The sequence below is a fragment of the Macaca fascicularis genome, chromosome 10 (assembly GCF_037993035.2).
Source record: "Macaca fascicularis isolate 582-1 chromosome 10, T2T-MFA8v1.1".
NCBI lineage: Eukaryota > Metazoa > Chordata > Mammalia > Primates > Cercopithecidae > Macaca > Macaca fascicularis.
Window position 1 is genome coordinate 2,248,801 of NC_088384.1, and position 25,621 is coordinate 2,274,421.

Sequence of the window (25,621 nt, forward strand, 5' to 3'; positions counted from 1 at the left end):
TGACCCTCGCCTGGGTGCTTTTCTCTCGGCATCAGGAATGCTCTGGGCATCCTGCCCAGTGGTCACAGGCTTGAACAGACTTCCGGACATTTGGCCAGGACTTCAATTTTCAGATTTAATTTCAAACGAAATCACTCCCATTGCCATTGTATTCCAATGTGGTAGAACACCCTGAAGAAAGGATGTCTGCACACACTCTGATTTTGTACCTGGGGAAACAGGCTCAGGCCAAGTCCACGCCTTCCTCATGGTCACTGCGTTGGAAGGTGAGGGAACCTGATGTTCGCACTTTCTTTTCTTTTATTTCTGTCATGACACAGTCACATCCTTTGTCTCCTTTTGCATGTGGGGTTCTCTTATTTTAATTTGCAAGTTTCTCAAACTCATGCACTTGCTTAGCCTGTAGTGGGGTTGGTGGAAGAGAAACCTCTTTTGAACCCAAACCCAAAGATCATGTGAGAGTCAGACTTCACAGGGATTTATCATGATTGCACCAGTCATCTTGGACTGTATAACAAATGCCACAGACTGGGCAGCTTAAACAACAGAAATTTATTTTCTTGCAAGTCTGGAGCCTGGAAATCTAAGATTGAAGTGCCCTCAACTTTGGTGCCTGGTGAGGGTTCCCTTCTTGTCTTGCAGGCAGCACTTTTTCATTGTGTCCTCACATGGCAGAGAGAGTGAGAGGGACAGAGAGAGAGAGAGAGGGACACACAGAGAGACAGAGAGGTGGGGAGAGAAGGGGAGAGAGAGAGAGAGAGAGAGAAGAGAGCCCTGGTACTCATCTTCCAGGGACACCAGCCCTGTTGCATCAGAGCCCCACCCTCAAGACCTCAGTTGGTCTGAGCCACCTCCTTGCAGGCCCACCTCCCACACATCACACGGGGTGAGGGCTTCACCATAGGAATTTGGAGAAACGCAGTTCGGTTCTTGTTTCTCTGTGCCTGCATGCGAGTGTCTAGGCCGCATCCTCACTTTTCCAGCTGTCTTCAGGAGGAAGTCACACTTCATGGCCCAAGTCGGACGTGTAGATCAATCTTTCTGGAGGGGTGCTGAGCCCTCAGCCCCACAGCGGTGCCACCCGGCTGTCTCACTTAGGGCTATGTGTGATTGATTTAGCAATTGATTTTTCTCTTCGAACAAAATTCTCATCCCATAGCCTTAATAGGACTGATTGTTCATCAATATTAAAGCAGCAAATTCATTATAGTCTAATAATCTGACATCAAATATTAAATCTCATTGTGTGAGGGGCTGGGATTTAAGGCCTGATCAAGGTCTCAGGTGAGCAGCTCAGCTCCCACAGAGGGGCATAACAGGCCCTGTGGCTGCATCCTCACCTTCCAGGCGACGTGGCTGCAGCACCCACTGCAAGGCTAGGAAACCTTTGTGACCTGCGGGCACTGGGAGGTGAGGAGAGAAGAGCCTGGGAGTCGCATTCTCTGCGTTGCGTGAGCACAGGGGATCTTCCAGGCTCTCCCTCTGAGGCCCAGCATCCGGCCATCAGCAGAAACACTGTCCAGCATCAGACGCTGTCTGGGCTCAGGTCTGATCCCCTCAGAGCCTCACTGCTGGGCACCAGTGGCTGCCCGAGGGCCTTGCTGACCCAACAAGTCTTCTAGAAGTTTCAGGAGCACATGGATTATTTCTGAATTCTGTGCCTTTCTGCCCAGGAGGACCACCTGCTTCCCACCTGTCTTCACACATGGGTGCTTCTTCCCCAACTGTGAAGCCCCCCAGCAGAGCGGCTCACCCTTCTGGGCTCACACCGCCAGCATGGCAGGCCCCCTGCACCCAGGTCTGTGTCTCCCGGTGGTTCTGGTGTTAAAAAAAATGTTTCAATAGAATCTGCTGAAGCACAATGAGGAAGATTTTATTTAGGGCCATTACGATAGGCGTGGGGGAAGATTGGACTCAACACCAAATATAGCATGGGAAGTTGGAGTTCACAGCCCAGGGGCAGGGTGGGGGCAGGGCATGGGACGTCACATGGACGAGACATGGGGTCAGGGGGATTCTGGCTACACTGACCCAGCACAGTATTGCTGAGGATGGGCCAGGATGACAGGCATTACCTGGGTGTGGTGGGCAATGAGGAGCCTGAGGAGATCACGAGGGTGATGAGGTTTCGAGGGCAGGGGGTCTTGCTGACCTGACTCAGTCGGGTTCTTGCTAAACCAGGTTTTATAGGGATGAGCCTAGATGGGCCCAGGGGATGTTCCGGAGCCTGGCTGGAATCTGGGCAGGCAGGGCCTTTCTGTCACCAGACAGCCAGGACTACCCCACCCACCACGAGGCGTGGTGCAGGTGCCTGTGCTCGGAAAGTCTCCCAGGCAATTCCTCCCAGCGGTGGGCGTGGGACGTGGCCCTGGCCCCTGACCTGTGAGCTCCCTCCTCTGCAAGTAGGTGTGAAGACCCGTCCTGCCAGGCCTGGCTCCTGAGGACCAGCCAAGCATGGGAGTGGAACACAGGAGCTTTCTCCACATGTGCTCTGCGCTGCAGCCATGCAGTCAGGCTGGGGATGTTGCTGGGATTCTCTGAGGTGTCCTGACTCTTCCCTGGCTACCCACAAACCAAGCAAGCTTTGTGAACATCCACAAAAATGGCAGATGACGACTGCCTTGGGAGAGTGATGGCTGGGGAGTGGGGATGGCGCTGGGAGCCCGAAACGCTGAGCACCCTTGTCTACTCATCTAACCTCAGTCTGTGCAGGCGGCTGGGGAGTGGGGATGGCGCTGGGAGCCCGAAACGCTGAGCACCCTTGTCCACTCATCTAACCTCAGTCTGCGCAGGCGGCTGGGGAGTCGGGATGGCGCTGGGAGCCCGAAACGCTGAGCACCCTTGTCCACTCATCTAACCTCAGTCTGCGCAGGGGGTTGGGGAGTGGGGATGGCGCTGGGAGCCCGAAACGCTGAGCACCTTTGTCCACTCATCTAACCTCAGTCTGCGCAGGGAAAGGGGTCATTGCTGATCAGTGGGAGACGCATGAGGCTTGTGTGGGGGAGGTAGCTGCGTGCAGCAGAGGGGCCTGCAGGCGGGACAGCCATGCCACTGCACACACCTGTGGGGGCCTGGACTGGGGGCGCCCGGCTTGCCTGTTGCTGTGGACGCACATTCCCCACGTGTATTCAATGCCACAGCATCAGGGCAGGGTCCACGCTTGGTCAGCCCTCACCTGGACCCAAGGTGGACGCCCTCATCCCCCATCGAGGCCCCATAGTCACCTTCCTCATCTCTAATCTGGGCCTCATGCTCACCTTCCTCAGCCCTCACCTGGATTTTCCAGCCCACTCCTCCTTCTCCCAGAGGAAGGGCTGCTCACCTGCAGTGTGGATGAACATCAAGTGGATTAGCTGGACATTCAGGGATGCTTTCTTTACTCACCCGACTCGGTTACTGACTGCCTCCTACAAGCCGGACATTTGTGAGGCTGTATAGAAAAACAATAGTCACAGGTCTTTAGGGTTCACAAAACCAACACAAATGTGTTTTCTGTTGACATTTTATAGCGTAATTTGCAATGACCTCTTTAGACGAATGGATTTGGTTTTCCACTTAGCTCAGAAGGAGGATCCAGCACCCAGTAGGCTCTGGAGCACCCAGGCTGCCTGGAAGCAGAGTGGGGACGTGGGTGGTTGTGCAGGGCCTGGAGTTCCCCTTGTGGGACTGAAGCTGAGCTGTTTCATTTCCAGGGGTTGTGAGTCTTTCATGTGTGGAACAGGAACAGTGGCAGTCCTGCCCACTGAGCTGAGGGCCAGGTGGGGTGCACAGCTGACGGCTGAGAGTATGTGAGCGGCCACCAAGGCGAGACACTGTTCTGCATCTGCTGGAGGGACCGGCTGCCTTCAAGCTTGGCTCCAGGCTGAATGGGAGCCCCAGGTGGGTCCAGTCTACTCAAGGACAGAACCCACGTCAGCCCTTCAGACTGTTCTTCACGGCTGCTGGTGGCAGCAATTAGGGGGCGGCAGAGCCCAGGCCATGGGAGGTGGGTGCTCCTCTGTCAGTCTCCCTCTGTTCTCCTCTCTCGGGAATGTCCTGATGGCAGTTCTGTGCACCAGGAGGCCGGCCTGCTCTCCTGAAACACCTTTCCTGGCATGGGCGACACCTGCATGCGTGACCTCGGGGCTCCATCCTGTTTTCCAAGGGGTACAGCCAAAGCTGGCGGCCCACAGGATGCAGTCACAGCTGCACTGGAGTGGGAGGGTGGCAGGGACAAAAGTGAGCTAATGCCTGGGAGCCCAGGGAGTCTCCCTGAGTCTACAGGCTTTGCGGGCTGCACAGGGCAAGGCGAATGAACCCCTGAGTGGGCTGCTGCTGAGGATTAGTGATCTACACTGACAGTGCACATCACCCACCACACACAGAGAAACACGCAGACCACGTGCCACACACACCATGAGCACATCACCCACCACGCACAGAGAAACACGCAGACCACACGCCACACACACACCATGAGCACATCACATACCACACACAGAGAAACACGCAGACCACACGCCACACACACACCATGAGCACATCAAATACCACACACAGAGAAACACACAGACCACACACCACACACACCTTGAGCACATCACCCACCACACACAGAGAAACACGCAGACCACACGCCACACACATACCATGAGCACATCACCCACCACACACAGAGAAACACACAGACCACACACCACACACACCATGAGCATGTCACATACCACACACAGAGAAACACACAGACCACATGCTACACACACATCGTGAGCACATCACATACCACACACAGAGAAACATGCAGACCACATGCCATACACACATCATGAGCACATCAAATACCACACACAGAGAAACACGCAGACCACATGCCACACACACACCATGAGCACATCACATACCACACACAGAGAAACATGCAGACCACATGCCACACACACCATGAGCACATCACATACCACACACACTACTCCTGTACATATACTACATGTCACACACACAGAAACACACCACACACATCATGCACACTTCACACACATCACATACCACACACACACCATTCCTGTACACACACCACATGTCACACACACAGAAACACATACACCACACACAGCATGCACATATCACCTACCACTCACATCACTCCTGTATACATACCACGTTATACATACACCACACATCACACACACAGAAACACACACACACACCACACACATCACATACCACACACACACCACTCTTGTACACACACATTACATGTCACACACACAGAAACACACACACACCACACACCATGCACACTTCACACACTCATGCTCCTTATGGAGGTTCAAGGTCGACTGTGTTCTTTTCCCCTCCTGTTGAGCCTGACCCCACAGGTCTCCAGATCCTGCAGCCGTGAAGTGGGTGCACCACATCCACCAGGGTCTCCCGATCTCAAGGTGTGAGGTGGGGACCACAGGCTGGTCGGGGTCTCCCGAGCATCAGTCCTGGCTCACTGTCCTCTGCCCTGGGACTCCTTCTCTTAGGTCGAGGGAGAGCAAATGTCCTGAATCGCACACTCTGACCCTCAGACTCCAACTCAGCTGCACCCAGCCCACAGGGAGGAGCCCATGGCCCGCAGAGCTCCCTGTCTCGGAGGAGGCTTGTTCCTGTGACTCTCCTCCCTCGCGCCCTCCTCCCGACCTGGGCCGGGTTGTGCCGTCCCTTCCAGTTCACCCACAGCCTACGGCCCCAAGCTCATCGTCCTCCCTGAACTCTCCTGGGTGCTTTCCCTGGCCATCAGCATCCTATTCAGGCCGTGAGGCTGAAGAAGAAGAGGCACCCGCAGCCCCCAGGCCCGTGGCTTCACGACTGGGATCCCTTCAGCCTACAGAGCTTGGAGTTAGGAGAGTCTCCTTAATTTGAATTGAAAAGTACTCTGGGCTTCTTATGGTACACAGCACTGTGCAGGCGTTGCGTGTCATTCTCCAGATGTAGAATTTATATCAGAATGATTGTCCTCAACTACCCCTTTACCTCCTGCTTCCTATCAATTGCCCTCAGTAAGTGCCGGGTGGAGTCCAGGTCCCCGAGGCTGGGGGTCCAGCGCCTGATCTGTTCTCAGCCACTGTCCAGTCTCATCTCTTCGCCCTGCTGGGCGGGGCAGCCCCTGGATTGTCCCTAGGGCTTTAGCTGCTAGGGTTGCCCCATCCCTGCCCCCTGCACCTGCATGCAGCCCAGGGGACGGAACTGGCAGAACTCATTCGTCCACTTACAGGAAGATCCCCTGGTGCCTCCCACGTGCTGAGCTCTGCTCCGGAGGGGAGGAGAAAAGACCCAGGGACTGTTTACGTTTCTGATGCATCCTATCCCTGTCACCAGGTTTGCCCTCAAAAGTATCACATACACAGGAGATAGTTCATCACTGTTATTGGATATTTCTGGAAGCAAAATACGAACGTTAACTCATGTTTCTTCCATGCAAATGACAGAACTCGGAGCCTTCCGATTCACATGGGCCTATTTCTTGTTTTCAAGCAGGACCTGAGAACAGCTGTGTTTTGGACAAGGGACACCTTCTGAGCAGCAAACTTGGGCAGTTGCATCTCTGTGAATTAGCGGGACACATGCACACATAGGCACTAATCCATCCGGCTCCGGGAGACTCTCCGCCGCCTCCATCCATCTCCCTGACGAGTACCAGGTAGAAGCGGCAGGGCCCAAGCTGGCTTCTCAGAATGAGACAGCCTCAGAGCTCAGGAGCAGGTGGGGCCGGCCTCCCAGGCCACGCTCCCGTTTTAGACGAGATGCAAATGCTGTGAGAGGAGCCCCACCGTTTCCCGAAGCAGATGGAAAGCTGATAATAACTCAGTCTTTGCCACGGGAGCGACGGCTTCCTGGAACACGTCCACGGCCGAATCCCCACAGCAAGCACAGTGAAGTGCACAAATCGGGCTTGTCAGGGAAAGATCAGCACAGCGAAGCAGGAGGGCGGGCCTTGTCTGCCAGCGCTGCTGCCCGGAGCCACTCGGCGTGTCAGTGTCAATCATCCTGAGGGCAGGGACAGAGGTGCAGCGTGGCTTCCCGGGGCTGGGGAGGCCGAGGGTGCAGCTGATGCCAGCCCCTGGGGCTCCTGGGCGCCCGTCCTCTGGTATCAGCCCTGCCCCGTTATGCACTTTAGAGGCTGAGTTTCAAAGGCAGAGTTCAATGATCATGAAAAGGATCTCCCGAAGAACACACAGAAAGGCAGACTCCTCCTCAGAAACCGAGGGGGCTCCGTGCGTGAGGGGACGTGGGAAGCAATGGGTTTTATCCCCGCAGGCCCCGAGGGTGGGTGTGCTGTGTCCCCAGTGGGTGAAGAACAGCATGCCCCTGGGACAGAGGCAGCGTTCAGACAGGATGGGAACATGTCCCACCCCACAGGAGGGACAGAGGCAGCGTTCAGACAGGATAGGAACGTGTCCCACCCCACAGGAGGGACAGAGGCAGCGTTCAGACAGGATGGGAACACGCCCCACCCCACAGGAGGGACAGACAAACATACGGCAACAATCACAAATCCCGGGGTTGTCGGGGAGGATCTGATTTCCAGACCTGCTCCATTACATCATTTAAAATATCCAGCTCTCCGCAAAAAATTATGAGACGCACAAAAACGAGGAAATTATGGCCCATATGCCCATGGTGGGGAGGGGAAAGCAGTGCATTGAGACAGTCCCTAAAGAAGTCCAGGCACTGGACTTGCCAGGCCAAGACTTTATTTATTTATTTATTTAGAGACAGAGTCTCGCTCTGTCACCCAGGCTGGAGTGCAGTGGCGTGATCTTGGCTCACAGCAACCTCTTGGCTCACAGAAACTTCCCGGGTTCAAGCAATTCTCCTGCCTCAGCCTCCTGAGTAGCTGGGATTACAGGCGCCCACCACCATCCCTAGTTAATTTTTTTGTGTGTTTTTAGTAAACACAGGGTTTTATGATGTTGGCCAGGTTGGTTTCAAACTCCTGATCTCAGGTGATCCACCTGCCTTGGCCTCCCAAAGTGCTGGGATTACAGGCATGAGTTGCCGTGCCTGGCCTGTCAGTATTACAAATAGGTCCAAAGCATTAAAGGAAACCATGTTTTTAAAAGTTAAGGTATGAGAACTATGTCTCGCCAAATAAAGAATACCAGTAAGGAGAGAGGAAATAATTAAAAAAAGAACCAAATAGAAATTCTAGAATTGAAAATATAATAACTGAAATGAAAAAAATTACATCCCATGAACCTAACGTAGAAATCAGAATATATTATTCAACACTTCTCCAAAGATTGTGTCTGCTTTGGTGGCTAAACACCTGGGCTACCACAAATAACTCTTTTATTTATGGGACTGAGATCCCCTACTTAATACTGCATGGAGTTATGACTTTTTTAAAAAAGATGATTTTCAGAAGTTATTTAAAGTTGCAAAACAATATTTTTTTTTCGAAAGTAATATTTTGGCTGGGCACGGTGACTCACACCTGTAAACCCTGCACTTTGGGAGGTCAAAGTGGGTGAATCACTTGAGGTCAGGAGTTTGCGACCAGCCTGGCCAACATGGTGAAACCTCGTCTCTACTAAAAATACAAAAATTAGCCAGGCTTGGTGGTGCACCCCTGTAATCCCAGCTACTCAGGAGGCTGAGGCAGCAGAATTGCTTGAGCCCAGGAGGTGGAGGTTGCAGTGAGCCAAGATTGTGCCACTGCACTTCAGCCTGGGTGACAGAGCGAGACTCCATCTTAAAGAAAAACAAAAAGTACTCTTCGATAGCACATGATATTTAGTATGGTTTGGCATCTGCCTTTTGGGGAAATCTGGTATTTAAAGCAGTTCCTATTCATAAGCAGTGCAGAAGTTGCAGCCTTCGGCGAGTGCACAGATTACTCAGTCATAAACACACGCCACACACACACCGCAGGGCAGAACGTGCTGCATTCGTTGCCTGCTCCGTTTAAAGTGTCTCTGCACAGTGAGCTGACTTTTATCGCAAGTGCTGTGGCAGTGTTCTCCGGTTAAGGGAGGCCAGTGACCTTTTCTGCATCTAGGAAGCTCTATCAGGGTTCCTTAAAGAAGAGAGGTCAGTTGCTTTCGGATGTTCCACTAAAAATACAAAAAAAAAAAAAAATTAGCTGGGCCTGGTGGTGGGCACCTGTAATCTCAGCTACTCGGGAGGCTGAGGCAGGAGGATCACTTGAACCTGGGAGGCAGAGGTTGTGGTGAGCCGAGGTTGCACCATTGCACTCCAGCCTGGGTGACAGAGTGAGACTCCGTCTCAAAATAAATAAATAAATAAATAAATAAATAAATAAATAAATAATAAAATAAAGAATGTGACATACCTGACAATAACAGGACATGGTAGGTGGAAGCAAAGTGCGTTGAACTCAGGAAATGACACTAGATGGTAACTCACATCCCTAGGTAAATGAAAAAATGCAAAAATATTAAATAAGAGGATTCCTGTAACAAACTCTATAAATCAATATCTACTCTCCTTTCTTCTCTCAACTTTAAAAAAAGACATAAAACCATATAAGCAATAAGTATAATAGATTGTTGGGTCAGCAACTTATAATAAAAATAATAGCACAGGAAGAGGGAAGAGAGAACAGAACTATAAAGAAGTAACATTTCTATAGCTCAACGTAATTAAGTTAATATAAATCTGAAGTAGACTCACATAAATTAAGAAGTTTATAAAAGCACTAGAGTAACTATAAATGAAATATCTCAAAAATACTGTGAAAAACCATTAAAACATTAAACTAGAAAATATTCACTTAGTGTGAAAGGAAACAGAAAAGAAGGAAGAGAAGAATCCAAAACATCAGACATACAGAAAACAGAATGCAAAACGGAAGATGTAAATCCAAATACATCAATAATCTCATCAAATGTGAATGGATTAACAATGCAATCAAAAGACACATGACAAGACTAGATTAGTAAAAAAGATTTAATTTTATGCTGTCTACAGAAGACAGACTTTAGATCTAAATACACAAATAGGATGAAAGCATAAGAATGGAAAAAATTTATCATGCAAAGAGTAACCATAAGAAAATAGTAATGGTTATATCAATATTAGTCAAAATAGACTTTAGATGCCCCCCAAATGTTACGAGAGAAATATTTGATGATAACAAAAGGTCAATCTAACAAGACGATATAACAATTATAAACATATAAAAAAACACATAATAGATTCCCAAAATACATGAAGCAAAACCAGACAGAGTTGAAAGGAAAGTGAGATAATTAAACAGTCATCCCTGGATAATTCAAAACCAGACTTTTAATACCGTATGGGACAACTAGACAGATGATCAACAAAGAAACAGCAGACCTGAGAAAACACTGCAAACCACCAGACCTACCAGACATTTAGGAAAACCTCCACCAGTGACATTAGAAGACACGTTATGCTCATGTGTATATGGAATGACCAGCAGGACAGACTACGTACGAGGCCGTAAGATAAGATGATGAGCATTATACAAAGTATTTTCTCTTACCATAGTGGAGTGGAATTAGAAAACAATAACAGAAGGTATTGGGGAAATCCATAAATGTGTGAAAAATAATTACACGCTCAAAATAGTCAGTGGGTTAGAGAAGAAATCACAAAGGAAATTAGAAGATGTGGAAATGGATGGAAAGGCAGATGCAGATTCCAGACTCATGGGACCTGCAAAAGCAGTGCTTAGAAGGAAATCCATGGCTGTGAAAGTCTGCATTGAAACAAGGGAAAGAAAAATCTTAAGTCAATAAACTAAACTAAACTTTGCTTTAAAATACTGGAAAAAGAAGAGCAGATTACTCCAGTGCAAGCAGAAAGAAGGAAATAATGAAGATTAGAGCGGAAAGTCATGAAACGGAGATAGAAAAATTGAGAAAATTAATGAAACCAAAAGTTGGTTCTTTGAAAAGAGCAACAGAATTGACTCATCATTTGTTAAATTGGTGGAGCCAAAAAGAAAGAAGACTCAAATTACTAAAATCAGGAATGAAAGAAGGGACATTATTGCAGCCCTGGTGCTCACATCCTATGTCTTATTTCTCCAAGGCATCTATCTTTCCTTATATTTCAGGGTAGTTGGTTGCTCTGGGACTTCAGTTCTCTGTGGGAGTCAAGAAATGATGAGTTGGGGGCTATCTGGCTTTTGTTGCTATAATGATGGAATCAATACCCTTATTGTCATTCTATGTTCAAAGTGGCAGGAGAAAAGCTGGGACAGCTTCTGGAATCTTGAGTATGGCGATGACTGTGTAATCAAGGTCAAGGAGTAATCCAGGAGAGGCCATCTTTGGTATAATCCTGAGAAAGGGATTGAAGAATCAGGACTTTGTGAGTGTTAGAATGGGATTAATATATGAGCCCTAAGGACCTACCACGTGACTCAATCACCTGTTAGAAGGCCCTTCACTAAGGCATAAGGAGGAGGCTGCTGAGAAGGCATCTGCATTTTTGAGACCTATAGGCTGTCCTCTGATGAGAGGAGATGATCTCATAAAAGTGGGCTTTTTAAAATTGTCACAGTGGTGGGGCTGTAGAACAGCATAATAAAGGTGATGGCCCCATCAGTAGTAAGTGATGTCACCCGAAGCATCAGTAGCAAAGCCAAAACGGCAATCTGGTTATCACTGGGGATAACTAACAAACCACGGTCTTCCTAGGAATGACAGAGAGGGATGGACGCTATGTGTGTTGCTCAATGTATGTAACACATACAAACTGAGATCTCACGAGCGGTCAGATAATGTTGGCCTCCGTAATGGAAAATCATGATCCCTCCCTGAGAATCTAAATCAGTTACAAGGACCAGAGCCAACTGATTGAAGGAGATATCTTGTTGAGGAAGGATTCTAACTATCTAACTGTCCATTGCAGGCATACATGGTAAATACCTTTGCAAGACTCACCAGATGGTGCCGTAGACACTTACCAGAGCATTTCTGGAATAATGAAGGGACTATTCTTCCTCTTTAAGGACTGGTAGTTACAAAGTCTGAGTTTACATGAATATGAGTGGCCCTGAAATGCCAGCTGATGTAGTTGAGATATGAAATGGCGTTGGTGCAATTCCATCTTACATGGGTTCAGTGGATCCATGAACCAAACTTTTTCATCGGTCTCAAATGAATAAACGGAAGAGACAGTCTTAGTTTCATGAATATGGTTCCACTGATTCCATGACTTCCAGAATAAAAACTATTATGATAGAAAGGACCAAGTGGAAAGCCCTGTAACTATTCCTTCCTCTGACCAAGATTCACTTGTACGAGTAATACTCCTATTAGTACTATAATAACAACAGCAATAAACATCTCAGGAGGCGCTGTAGAGCTGAGAGCCACGGTTGCAGTTTTCAAGGAGGGAAGAAGGTTGTCCCCATCACACCCCATTTGATCACTCTTGAACTCGGCAAAAGCTGGATGGGTCATGGTTGGACCATAAACTTGACTAAGTAGTAGTTCCTGTTACAGGGCTTTCCCATCAATTGCATTTACTGGAGCCAATCGATACCTTCTCTGGCACTGGGTACATATTTTTACAACCACTCACAGCATCTTCTCCAGGGTCCTCACTGTCTGCCTTCTCAGACTGTGCACTTGGTATGGCACTATAGATGTGGCAAATGCTTTCCCCAAGTCTTTATCAACGAGGGGACGAAAGCAGTCGGTCCTCACATGGCAGAAACTCTATCGTGAATTGTTTGGGGTTGTTCTCAGTCTCTCACTTCCTGTTGCAGTCAATTCTGACAGTCATAGGGGCGTCCTGCAGAGCAGTAACCAGAGCCCCCCATTGCCTACAGTGCCACACTGATTAGACCGAGGAACAGCACATGCCAGGGGCCTTGAGCCCTATTTGGCCTTAGTGTATTATTAGAATTATTCTTTGATACATTGATTGACATTAATTTCTTTTCTTTTTTTTTTCTTTGAGGCAGAGGCTCACTCTGTCACCCAGGCTGGAGTGCAGTGGCGCAATCTCCACTCACTGCAACCTCTGCCTCCCGGGTTTAAGTGATTCTCCTGCCTCGGCCTCCCAAGTAGCTGGGACTACAGGCACCCGCCACCATGCCCGGCTAATTTTTGTATTTTTAGTAGAGACGGGGTTTCATCACGTTGGTCGGGCTGGTCTCAAACTCCTGACCTCGTGATCCACTCGCCTCGGCCTCCCAAATTACTGGGGACATTAATTTAAAATTGAGTTTTACATTTAAACTTGTAAGTATTGGTAGTTTTAATCATTTTTTGTCTTGTATTTAATTTTGCTTCTAAAGCTATACTAACTATATAATATTTAAAAGAGAGTTGCTTTTATAAAAAACTTTCCGTGTTCTGGAATATTTTAAGTGACAGATTAATTTGTTTTTACCTTAACATAAAAGATAAAATTCGGTCTGAATGCACCGAATTATGGTGATTTTATTTTTCTAGTGGTAGATCTTGAATCAGATTTCCAATATTTCTTACAGGAATGACCTATTTGAGTTTTTCACTTCTTTTATGATACATTTTTTAAACTTAAAAAAATACTTCTAAGAAATGTTCTTTCATTCTAAATACCAAATATGTTGCCAGAGTTAGATATATAATTAGCTTATAATTATCTTCATTTTTCCCTTATACATAATTGTTTCCTATTCTCATTCCTCATTCTCTCCTCCCCATAATTAACTTACAAAGGTTTAGCTTCAAAGAATCAAATTTGAAATAAGTCATGCTTTTTACTTATTTTGCTTACTATTTTATTGTTTTTAGCTTTCATGTTTATTAAATTCATTCCTTCTAATGTTTTTGAATTCATTTTGTTATTTTCTTAATGTTTAGCAGAGTACCAAATTCCTTTATCTTTGTTTTCTTTCTAAAATAATGAAGCCACCTTAAGTTAATGCATTTTCTTTAACAGAGCTTTTTCCGTGTGCAATTCATTTGGACACAAAATACTCTCCTTTTCAAAGCTTTCCAGATACTTTACCAATTGTTTCTTTATTAACTCTTTCATCCAAGGATAATTTATAAAGTGAATTTCTGATTTGTCAAACACTTTAGTCATCTCCTCACTATTATTTCTACTTTTATTGTTTTGTGATCAGATAGCATGACCAGCAGAGTTTCAAGTCTGATTTTTCATCGTTTTAAAAGGTTTTATTTGCAGGCAAGCACATAACCAATTTTTGTCAATAGATGTTGCAAATAGACTTGCTGTTTCTTTTTGAAGGATGTTAGTGTGCACAGGACTTAGCATGTTAGTGTGAAGGCTGTTCCTGTCTCATCAATCTATTTGATCAAGGTTAGTGGTTGTTTAATGAGACTTATCTGTGTCTCTGTCACTGTCGTTTTCATCGTGCACCAGATCAGCAGCACAACAAAGTGGATACAGGGAGGTCTCCCCGCAATAGCAGTTTTAGGAAGGCCCCTTGCATTTCTCATAGCTCACAACCGTCCTGCGCTTTGTGCCTTACAGAGCGACTCGTGAGATCCTCACAGAAGCCCAGGGCAGGGAACTGCCACTGTTGGAGGGACGGAGACAAACAGGTTCCATGCAGGGACCCGTTGGTGACTCCCCGGCTTCCAGGGAGACTCTGCTCCTGCTGGAGCTGGTCCACAGCGAGGCGGTGTGGGTCTGGACCCTTCATTCGTTGGTCATCACGGTGCCGCTGGCGGCGCTTTGGATGCAGAGTGTGGAGGTCATCACGTCATCATGACATGGACCTTCTAGTATTATGCACCGTCTTGCTCTCTTACAGCTTTTATTCAGTAACTTTTGCATATTAAATATTTTCTGTTTATTTCTCATTTACCAGTGTTTTCTTTTTCTTTTCCTTTCTCTCTCTTCCTTCCTTCCTTCCTTTCTTTCTTTCCCTTCCTTCCTTCCTTTCTTTCTTTCTTTCTTTCTTTCTTTCTTTCTTTCTTTCTTTCTTTCTTTCTTTCTTTCTTTCTTTCTTTCTTTCTTTCTTTCCTTCTTTCTTTCTTTCTCTTTCTCTCTCTCTCTCTCTTTCTTTCCTTTTCTTTTTCTTCGTTTCTTCTTTTTTTCTTTTTTTGATAGAGTCTCACTCTGTTGCTCGGGCTAGAGTGCAGTGGCGTGATCTCGGCTCACTGCAGCCACCTCCCAAGTTCAAACAATTCTCCTGCCTCAGCCTCCCAAGTAGCTGGGATTACAGGCGTGTGCCACCACACCCGGCTAATTTTTGTATCTTCAGTAGAGACGGGGTTTCACCATGTTGGCCAGGCTGGTCTCGAACTCCTGATCTCAGGTGATCTGCCTACCTTGGCCTCCCAAATTGGTGGGATTACAGGCCTGAGCCACCGCGCCCAGCCTACCGGCATTTTCATTAGCAAACTTCTTTGATGTGTTCTATTGCTGCTGACACGTTCTCTTTTCATTTTCTAAGTCCATTCCCTTCCTTTGTTTTCCACACTCTCTCATAAGCTTGCTTTGCTTCTGTGTCTCCAGAGCTCCACGTAGCTTTTCATCAAAACCGAGAGTCCTGCTCGGTACCAGGAGAAGACTGTCCATTCCCATTACTGCGATGACTAACATCTTTGATTCTATTGTTTTCCGCATTTGTTACCCTTACTATTCATTTTACTGACTTGTTTTTACAGGTTTGATACAATTATTGTCTGTCTACTATAATTTTTCCAGTAGTTACATATTTACTTGAAAACTCATTAGGCATTTCTTCCCTTAGAATTTATGTTCCCTTTCAGGGGATTTTGTTATTGTTTTTTGCTATTGATTGGAAGCACGTTTCTAACTTTCACCTCTCCGTTATGTCCTCGTCCCCTTGTCCCTGTGGGGTGGGACATTTACGTGCCTGCGTTTCCCTCCACAACTTTCCTCCCACTAACGAGACACGTCAGACACTTTTTTACTTCTTCCTTCCTTCCTCCCTCAACCTTCTAGATTTTCCTGAGCTTCTTTAAAATATCTTCTATCTAGATCATTATTATAATTTCCATTTTGGTGAGCAATTGCATTTGTATTTATTTAGCTTACAGATCTACTCATATATAAGAAATAACATAGAAACAAGGATGTTCACTGCAGCATGATTAGGAAAAGTTAATTACTATAAACAACCCAAATGTCCACCAATAGGGGACTGATGATATAAATTATGGAGCTTTCACGCTATTGAACTCCACAGCTGTAAAACACAGCGAGAAAGCTTTTCATACACTGCTATAGAAATGTCTTTGTGTTGAATGTTAAGTAAAAAGAGCAAAGCACAGCATATTGTATATAATATGTCACTGTTGTTTTTCATTTGTGAAAAGGGGGCACCTGGCTTTATAGATGCACGTGACTTTGCGTGGGCTTCGGGAAAGACAGACGGGAAGTGAACTGAGTTCTGTGCCAGACGAGAAGTGAACTGGGTTCTGTGCCAGACGAGAAGTGAACTGGGTTCTGTGCCGGACGAGAAGTGAACTGGGTTCTGTGCCGGACGAGAGGTGAACTGGGTTCTGTGCCGGACGAGAGGTGAACTGGGTTCTGTGCCAGACGAGAGGTGAACTGGGTTCTGTGCCAGATGAGAAGTGAACTGGGTTCTGTGCCTTGGGAAAGACAGACGGGAAGTGAACTGGGTTCTGTGCCAGACGAGAAGTTAACTGGGTTCTGTGCCAGACGAGAAGTGAACTGGGTTCTGTGCCAGACGAGAGGTGAACTGGGTTCTGTGCCGGACGAGAGGTGAACTGGGTTCTGTGCCGGACGAGAGGTGAACTGGGTTCTGTGCCGGACGAGAGGTGAACTGGGTTCTGTGCCGGACGAGAGGTGAACTGGGTTCTGTGCCGGACGAGAGGTGAACTGGGTTCTGTGCCGGACGAGAGGTGAACTGGGTTCTGTGCCGGACGAGAGGTGAACTGGGTTCTGTGCCGGACGAGAGGTGAACTGGGTTCTGTGCCGGACGAGAGGTGAACTGGGTTCTGTGCCTTGGGAAAGACAGACGGGAAGTGAACTGGGTTCTGTGCCAGACGAGAGGTGAACTGGGTTCTGTGCCAGACGAGAGGTGAACTGGGTTCTGTGCCAGACGAGAGGTGAACTGGGTTCTGTGCCGGACGAGAGGTGAACTGGGTTCTGTGCCGGACGAGAAGTGAACTGGGTTCTGTGCCGGACGAGAGGTGAACTGGGTTCTGTGCCGGACGAGAGGTGAACTGGGTTCTGTGCCTTGGGAAAGACAGACAGGAAGTGAACTGGGTTCTGTGCCAGACGAGAGGTGAACTGGGTTCTGTGCCAGACGAGAAGTGAACTGGGTTCTGTGCCTTGGGAAAGACAGACGGGAAGTGAACTGGGTTCTGTGCCAGATGAGAGGTGAACTGGGTTCTGTGCCTTGGGAAAGACAGATGGGAAGTGAACTGGGTTCTGTGCCAGATGAGAAGTGAACTGGGTTCTGTGCCAGACGGGAAGTGAACTGGGTTCTGTGCCAGACGAGAGGTGAACTGGGTTCTGTGCCAGACGAGAAGTGAACTGGGTTCTGTGCCAGATGAGAGGTGAACTGGGTTCTGTGCCTTGGGAAAGACAGACGGGAAGTGAACTGGGTTCTGTGCCAGATGAGAGGTGAACTGGGTTCTGTGCCAGATGAGAGGTGAACTGGGTACTGTGCCTCGGGAAAGACAGACGAGAAGTGAACTGGGTTCTGTGCCTCTGTGGGGAGGAGGCAGTGCTTCCTGCCCTTTCTTGAGCATTTTCCTCCGATGAGGTGAGCAGGGGGTCCCTGCCCTGAAACTTGCTTATTTTTGAATGCTGTTTTTTGTGCTGACACAGGGCTCTGGGGCTGGATTTCCGGTTCCTGGACACGGTCCCCGTCTCCCTGCGGGTGGGATGTGTTACCTTACGGCCTCCGACTTCTGCTGTGGACCATGAGAAGGGCGGCAAATGTGCGATTCTTTTGTTTTTTTCCTTTATTAAGATGGGGTCTCACTCTGTCGCCCAGGCTGGAGTGCGGTGGCACAATCATGGCTCACTGCAGCCTCAGCCTTTCAGGATCAGGTGATCCTCCTGCTTCAGCCTCCCGAGTAGCTGAAACTACATGCATGCACCACCATGCCCAGCTAATTATTGTATTTTTGCTAGAAACAGGGTCTTAATTTGTTGCCCAGGCTGGTCTGGAACTCCTGGGCTCCTGGGCTCAAGCGATCCTCCTGCCTCGGCCTCCCAAAGTGTTGGGATTACAGGTGTGAGCCACCGTGCCCATCCATTTTTCCTTTCCCTGCCTTACCTGTGGTATTTTCTTTTCCCCCTTCCCAAAGTGTGCATTCCTCATTGTACCCGTATCATTTAGGAATTCCTGGGGGAACGCTTAAGGCCCATCCCTCCCCACCACCTCAGCATCCGGGGCTCTCCTGAGGCCTTCTGTGCCTCGCCCGACTGTAGCTCCAAGTATCAGCTTCTGTTACCGATTCGGGGGCTGCCTCTCTTCCGCCTTCTCCTTCGGGGATATGTGGCTGCGATGCTTGAGCTCCCTGACTTCCCTTCCGCGTCCATCGTCTTCCACGCAGCTCCTGTGACTCCTGTGTTGTCGGCCTCTGCCTCCAGGTGTGTATAGCCAGGCCCGGCACGTCCTCGCCTTTACACACAGATTTTTCATTTTGATTTGTGTTGACTTTGAAAGTCACTTCTCCTGAGAAAGTCCTTTCCAGGTGGCCCCTCACTGCCCTCAGAAGCCCTGTCTGGTTTTGTTTTCTCTTCCTGCTGTGGCTGGTGTGTTTCTTTGTTGCCCGTTGTCTGGGATTTCCTCCTGCTCATTGGGTGGGTGGTGGGTCTGTTCCCTGGGCACCTCCTCGCCTCGCCATCTTTAGTCTCAGCCTCAGGTGGCACGTCACTTCCCCGCCTGCCCCCTTCCCCGGGGCTCCTGGGGGCCAGATATCAAGACACAGTCCCAGGTCTGGTGTAGGCTGCACCTTGGGGGCCATAGGGCCCTGGCGCCTTCAGCTACCTCGGGGTCTGAGGGCTGCCTCCAGACTCCCACCTCAGCCCACCTTGCAGGGGTCCCCAGGACCTGAGCCCTTTCTGGACTCAAAGCTCACCAGGTCCAGCAACTCACTGCCCCCCAGAAGCCAGAGGAGACGCCAGATGGCACAGAGGCCGGTGCTCCCAGCGTGCCCCCGCCCAGCCCCCTCTGCTGAGCCTGGTGTCCTGGTGGACGCGGGGCTGAGCTCTCCTGTCCCTGCCTTGCTGCTGTGTCACACCATCGTCCCCTGCTATGTGGGGCCCTGGCTGAGTCAGGAAGGGGCCAGATCTCCCCCAGCCAAGGGGTGCCCAGAGCCAGCGTCCTCGTGGTGCTATGCAGGGAGCGCTGCTCCGGGAGGGACGAAGGAGCCAGTCGGGGTCGTTCCGATTCCCAGTCCCTTCCCTGAGCTAAGAAGGTGATCGAAACGGTCCCCTTGGCCCTGGTCTCACTGCCGCTCTGCCAGAACGCGTTTTATTTCTGACCCAGAGCACAGCCCCAAGTCCCTGAACAAAAATCTTCAGTCGTGCCAAGTTGGTCTTTTATTGTTGCTATTAAACATTTATTAAATACTCTGTGCAGAGCCAGAGCTGGGGAGATCGGTGATGTGGGATGAGCCAGGCCCAGGCAGTGCAGGCCATGCCCGGGGCTCCTCCTCACAGGGCTCACAGCAGCCCTGGCCTCACGTCTGCAGGGGTTCGAGTCTGCCAGGGGTGGGCAGAAAGAGGGGCTTCGGGGGCCCCGAGCAGAAGGAGAGGCAAGAGTGGAGGCGCTGTGGGATCGGGGTACCGACTTGGCAATGAGGATGGAGGAGGAGCCACCGGGGCCTTGGCAGGTGGGTGTGGGGTTGGCTCAGCTGTGGGTACTCAGGGGAGGCACAGGTGCACCCAGGCACACCGAAGGCTGCCGGATCAGGGTGGATTTTTTTTTTTTAATAGGCTTTTTATCTTGGAATACTTTTAGATTTACAGAAAGTCTGCAGAGTCCCTGCACCCCTCAGGCAGCTTCCCTGATGCTCACGTCTTACCTCACCGCTGGGCACTTGGCAAAACCAGGACAGGGATGTGGGCATCACCAGGAGCGGAATTCCAGCCTTCGGGTTCCACAGGCACTTCCACTCATGCTCCAAAGAGAGACTTTCAAAAAGAAAGTGAAGTTTAAAACCCCTCGATGTAGGTACAGACCCACTGGTGCCCCGGGAGCCACTGCCTGGACTGAGCTCCGGACATCACTCCACCTTCCCTCTTGCTTAATCCCTAGAGGGGCCGTGGTCCTGCCGCCCCTGCTGCCTCCTTCTGACCCTCCTGTGCCTCCTGCCCCTGAGGCCTCGTGGCCTCGTCCGTCTTCCTGGCCTCTGCATCTGCTAAGCATGTGACCTCCCAAAACCCCTTCCCAGGGGCACCAGGCTGCTCTGCAAAAACTGCCCGTGCCTTGCTAACCCCACCATGCTGGCTCCTGCATTAGGGATGAAGTCCATCAGCTTCAAGGGTCACTCTTTATTGGGTGCCATCTGTATACCAGGCAGTATCCCCAGGACTGTGCTATGTGATTCACGCAGCCCCTGGGGCAGAGCCAGGGACTCTGCATCCTCTTATCAAGTCCCAGAGCGGTCACATAACTTGCCAAGTGACGTGGCAACACGAGGGTCCAGCTCAGAGCCGGGGCTCCCTCTGTCTGATCCTACCCCTTTCTCAGCACCCCCTTCCCTTTCCACTGGTGCTGAGCCCTCCTCTGGACTGACAGGTCCTGATTCCTCCATCAGAGGCGGCCAGGTCCTCCCCCACCTCACCTGGGCTTGCCCGGAGCCATCACCGCCTCACAGCCTCAGCTGGGCGTCACCTCCTCCAGGAAGCCTTCCCTAGGCCCGTCTGTTTGGGCCCAGCTCCATCTGTGGCTGAGAGTCAGAGAGGCTGCTGCAGCTCTGGGGCAGAACACAGGATGCAGGGCTGGCCATGGGCCCACGACAGACCCACGGGCACGTGGCTGCAGACCCGGCCTCCTGAGCTCCTGCCGGTCAGCCCTGGGACGGCTTGAGTTCACTGCCCATGTCCACCCCAGGCCAGACCCAGGGTGAGACCCGGCGGCAGAGGCGGCAGCAGCCACCAGGGGGCACTGTTGGCCAGCGCTGGCTGAGCTGGCAGCTTCGGAGCGGCCGGACCAGTTCCGTGGGGTTCATTTGCTGAGAGCGGCTGGAGCCCCTGGCTGAGGGGGCAGAGGGGCCAAGGAGTGAGGACCTTCCAGAATCACACTGGGCTGGGACTCTCTGGGCTGCAAACAGTCTGCGGGCTGGCTGTCCGGGAGGCTCACTCAATACACTCAATCCCCAGGCCCTTCCCAGGGCCCACTGTCCTCTGCAAACAGGGTCTGGGGGCACCTCCTGGGCTCCTCCAGTGGGGACCTGGGTGCCGAGGGCCTTGCTCTCCAAGGAGCCGAGGACAGGAGAGCTGGACACCAGGCCTTGCTGCGACGGCTCAGCAAGCCCAGGACGGTCAGGCGTGATGGGGCCCCCTGCCCTGCCCTGTGCTGCTTTTATGGAACAGGCCTTCTGGGGACCCTTTGGGAGTGGCATGCAGAGGTGAGACTGGGCTGCACTGCCTGGGCCCCGGGTCATTCTCCTGCAGCCACGGCCCAGGGAGGTTGCACGGGGCATGCACTGTGCTGTCCGTGCCTAGGACGGGCTCACTGTTTCCGTGTAGGGAGGAATGTTCCCTCAACCGCTGACGCTCGCGGTGGGGATGGGGGTCCTGCTTTTCCTTCTGTACTTGCAGGGTTTTTTGGTTTCCATACAATGAATCCGAAGAGCGCAGTGATTAGGTTGAAGTGCTGCCTGCAGCCAGGAGGCAGGGTGGGGCTCCGGGATCCCCTCTCCCAGCTCTGCCCCTCCAGCCTGTGCTTTGCTGGGAGCTTGGCCCTGCTGGGCCTTGTGTCCCCCAGCACTGTCCACTTTTCCTTGGGTGTCTTGGCTTCATGCTGTCTCGCATGGCCCTTCTTCTACCCAGGCTGCACCTCCCACAGCCCCTAGTTGGTGTTGTCCCCGTCCCTCCTGGGTCCTAACCCCTGTCCCCAGATGGGTGGACTGGCAGAGTCCAGCATCCCTCTGCCCTCCTGTGGCATGGCAAGGTTGGGCTCTCCCTGTCCTTGTCCTGGCCTGTGTTCCCTCCGCCCACTTCACCTAGGGCGGCAACCGTGACGCTCAGGCCCAGCCCTGGCCCCTGTCCTGTCCACACAGCACAGTGACCTCTGTGCCACACCCTGTGTACCCCCGGGTGCACTGTATCCCTGCCCTCCACAGACTGCCGTCTGCAGCCTGGCACAAAGCCGTGGGAGGACACTCGCCGTGGCAGCATTGACCCTTCTCAGGGCCAGCCTGGGCCTGGCGGGCAGGAGGACACATGGGCTGCAGGGAGAGCACTGCCTCTCCCTTGGGTGTCTGGGACCGTTGTGCCTGTGTGTGTGCTTGTGTGCCTGTGTGCGTCCCTGTGTGCACCTGTGTGCGTGCCTGTGTGTGTGCCTGTGTGTCTGTGTGCCTGTGTGCCTGTGTGTGTGTCTGTGTGCCTGTGTGTGTGCCTGTGTGCCTGTGTGCCTGTGTGTGTGCCTGTGTGCGTGTGTGTGTGTCTGTGTGCGTGTGTGCCTGTGCGCCTGTGTGTGTGCCTGTGTGTGTGCCTGTGTGTGTGCCTGTGTGTGTGTCTGTGTGCCTGTGTGTGTGCCTGTGTGTCTGTGTGCCTGTGTGCCTGTGTGTCTGTGTGCCTGTGTGTGTGCCTGTGTGCCTGTGTGCCTGTGTGTGTGCCTGTGTGCGTGTGTGTGTGTCTGTGTGCCTGTGTGCCTGTGCGCCTGTGTGTGTGCCTGTGCGCCTGTGTGTGTGCCTGTGTGTCTGTGTGTCTGTGTGCCTGTGTGCCTGTGTGCGTGTGTGTGTGCCTGTGTGCCTGTGCGCCTGTGTGTGTGCCTGTGTGTCTGTGTGTCTGTGTGCCTGTGTGCCTGTGTGCGTGTGTGCCTGTGTGCGTGCCTGTGTGCGTGTGTGCTTGTGTGCCTGTGTGCGTGTGTGTGTGTGTGTCTGTGTGCCTGTGTGCCTGTGTGCGTGCCTGTGTGTGTGCCTGTGTGCCTGTGTGTGTGTGCCTGTGTGTCTGTGTGCCTGTGTGTGTGCCTGTGTGTGTGCCTGTGTGCCTGTGTGTGTGTGCCTGTGTGTCTGTGTGCCTGTGTGTGTGTGCCTGTGTGCCTGTGTGTGTGCCTGTGTGTGTGTCTGTGTGCCTGTGTGTGTGTGCCTGTGTGCCTGTGTGCGTGTGTGCCTGTGTGCCTGTGTGCCTGTGCGCCTGTGTGTGTGCCTGTGCGCCTGTGTGTGTGCTTGTGTGCCTGTGCGCCTGTGTGTGTGCCTGTGCGCCTGTGTGTGTGCCTGTGTGTCTGTGTGTCTGTGTGTCTGTGTGCCTGTGTGCCTGTGTGCGTGTGTGTGTGCCTGTGTGCCTGTGCGCCTGTGTGTGTGCCTGTGTGTCTGTGTGTCTGTGTGCCTGTGTGCCTGTGTGCGTGTGTGCCTGTGTGCGTGCCTGTGTGCGTGTGTGCTTGTGTGCCTGTGTGCGTGTGTGTGTGTGTGTGTGTCTGTGTGCCTGTGTGCCTGTGTGCGTGCCTGTGTGTGTGCCTGTGTGCCTGTGTGTGTGTGTGCCTGTGTGTCTGTGTGCCTGTGTGTGTGCCTGTGTGTGTGCCTGTGTGCCTGTGTGTGTGTGCCTGTGTGCCTGTGTGTGTGCCTGTGTGTGTGTCTGTGTGCCTGTGTGTGTGTGCCTGTGTGTCTGTGTGCCTGTGTGTGTGTGCCTGTGTGTCTGTGTGCCTGTGTGTGTGTGCCTGTGTGTCTGTGTGCCTGTGTGTGTGCGCCTGTGTGTGTGTGCCTGTGTGTCTGTGTGCCTGTGTGTGTGCCTGTGTGCACGCCTGTGTGTGTGCCTGTGTGCCTGTGTGCCTGTGTGCCTATGTGCGTCCCTGTGTGCACCTGTGTGCGTGCCTGTGTGCCTGTGTGGGTGCCTGTGTGCGTGTGTGTGTGCCTGTGTGCGTGTGTGTGTGCCTGTGTGTGTGCCTGTGTGCCTGTGTGCGTGCCTGTGTGTGTGCCTGTGTGCCTGTGTGCCTGTGTGCCTATGTGCGTCCCTGTGTGCACCTGTGTGCGTGCCTGTGTGCCTGTGTGGGTGCCTGTGTGCGTGTGTGTGTGCCTGTGTGTGTGCCTGTGTGCGTGTGTGTGTGCCTGTGTGTGTGCCTGTGTGCCTGTGTGCGTGCCTGTGTGTGTGCCTGTGTGCCTGTGTGCGTGTGTGTGTGCCTGTGCGCCTGTGTGCCTGTGTGCCTGTGTGCGTGCCTGTGTGTGTGCCTGTGTGCCTGTGTGCCTGTGTGTGTGCCTGTGCGCCTGTGTGCGTGTGTGCCTGTGTGCCTGTGCGCCTGTGTGTGTGCTTGTGTGCCTGTGTGCGTGTGTGTGTGCCTGTGTGCCTGTGTGCCTGTGTGCCTGTGTGCCTATGTGCCTATGCACCCGTGTGCGTGTGTGTGTGCCTGTGTGCCTGTGTGCCTATGTGCCTATGCACCCGTGTGCGTGTGTGTGTGCCTGTGTGCCTGTGTGCCTGTGTGCCTATGTGCGTCCCTGTGTGCACCTGTGTGCGTGCCTGTGTGCCTGTGTGGGTGCCTGTGTGGGTGCCTGTGTGCGCGCCTGTGTGCACTTGTGTGCATGTCTGTGTGCGTGCCTGTGCACATTCTCCTCTCCTTCCCGGTGGATTCCGTACCTCGTGAAGATGCACCCATGTCCTCTGCCCTGGACCCCACTTCCCATCTCCTCCCTCTGCCCCAGGTCTTGGCACACAGCTCAGGTCTCTACAGCGGACCCTGGAGCAGGGGAACAACTGCTCCCCACGGTGCCTGCCGTACTGGAGAGCCTGAGGTCAGAGCTGAGCCCTCCCCTTCCTCGCTGCTGCCTCCCGGCACCGCCATCCACACTCACCCTGCCTTCCGCGGACCCTGTCTCCTGCCCACTTCAGTCCAGCAGCTTCTTCCTCTGCTTTTTTCGGTGAAGCCATCGCATCTGGCCTGGCTGGACCCTCAGACTTCCATTTCTCCCAAAGCTGGAGGTAATTAATTGCTTGTGCCGCCTAGCCTGACTCTTCCCTAATTGCCTGCAGGAGTGATGAGCTTCCCTGGGGACTTCTGTGCTTCTGGGAGGCCCTCCCCAGGGTCAGGGGCTCAGTCATCTCATTCCCTTCACGTCCAGACCCGCTGTGGACAGACAGCGCCTAACGAGGCCGCCACCCTGCAGCCCCCAGGCCCAGCAAGCCCCGCCTGCCCATCTCCACCGTCCTCCAGGAGAGAGCAAACAGCATCCAATCTGCAGACAGTCACTCTCAGGAGACAGCAAACGGCATCCAATCTGCAGACAGTCACTCTCCATTCACTGCGTTTCCCTCCAGAAATAGACCTCTCAGATGTGCGGGGATCACGAATCCCAGCCCATTCTGCCTTCCAAGCTGGGCTTCCTTTCCTGGGGTTTTAGGATTACGTGTTTCGCATGAGCTGGTCTGTGGCAGCTTTTACCGCTGTCTGTGGGGACAAAGTGCTCCCTGCTTCATGGTTCTTACAGTAAACACGCGTGGGTCTCCCGTGTGCTGGATGGTAAACACGCGTGGGTCTCCCGTGTGCTGGATGGTAAACATGCGTGGGTCTCCTGTGTGCCCGATG

The 25,621-nt window shown here is 51.6% G+C and overlaps 1 long non-coding RNA gene across 2 annotated transcripts; it reads right to left on the reverse strand.

Moving 5' to 3' along the window:
- Positions 1-247: 247 nt before the first annotated feature.
- On the reverse strand, positions 248-25,223 carry LOC135965393 (uncharacterized). 2 transcript variants are annotated; one of them, XR_010578280.1, is made up of 4 exons: positions 24,891-25,223; positions 19,965-20,073; positions 9,320-9,397; positions 248-9,080 (listed from the first exon to the last, which is right to left on the reverse strand). It is a non-coding gene; the product is annotated as an uncharacterized lncRNA (long non-coding RNA). The 2 variants fall into 2 exon arrangements; XR_010578281.1 differs by lacking the exon at positions 24,891-25,223 and adding an exon at positions 20,727-22,376.
- Positions 25,224-25,621: the final 398 nt, after the last annotated feature.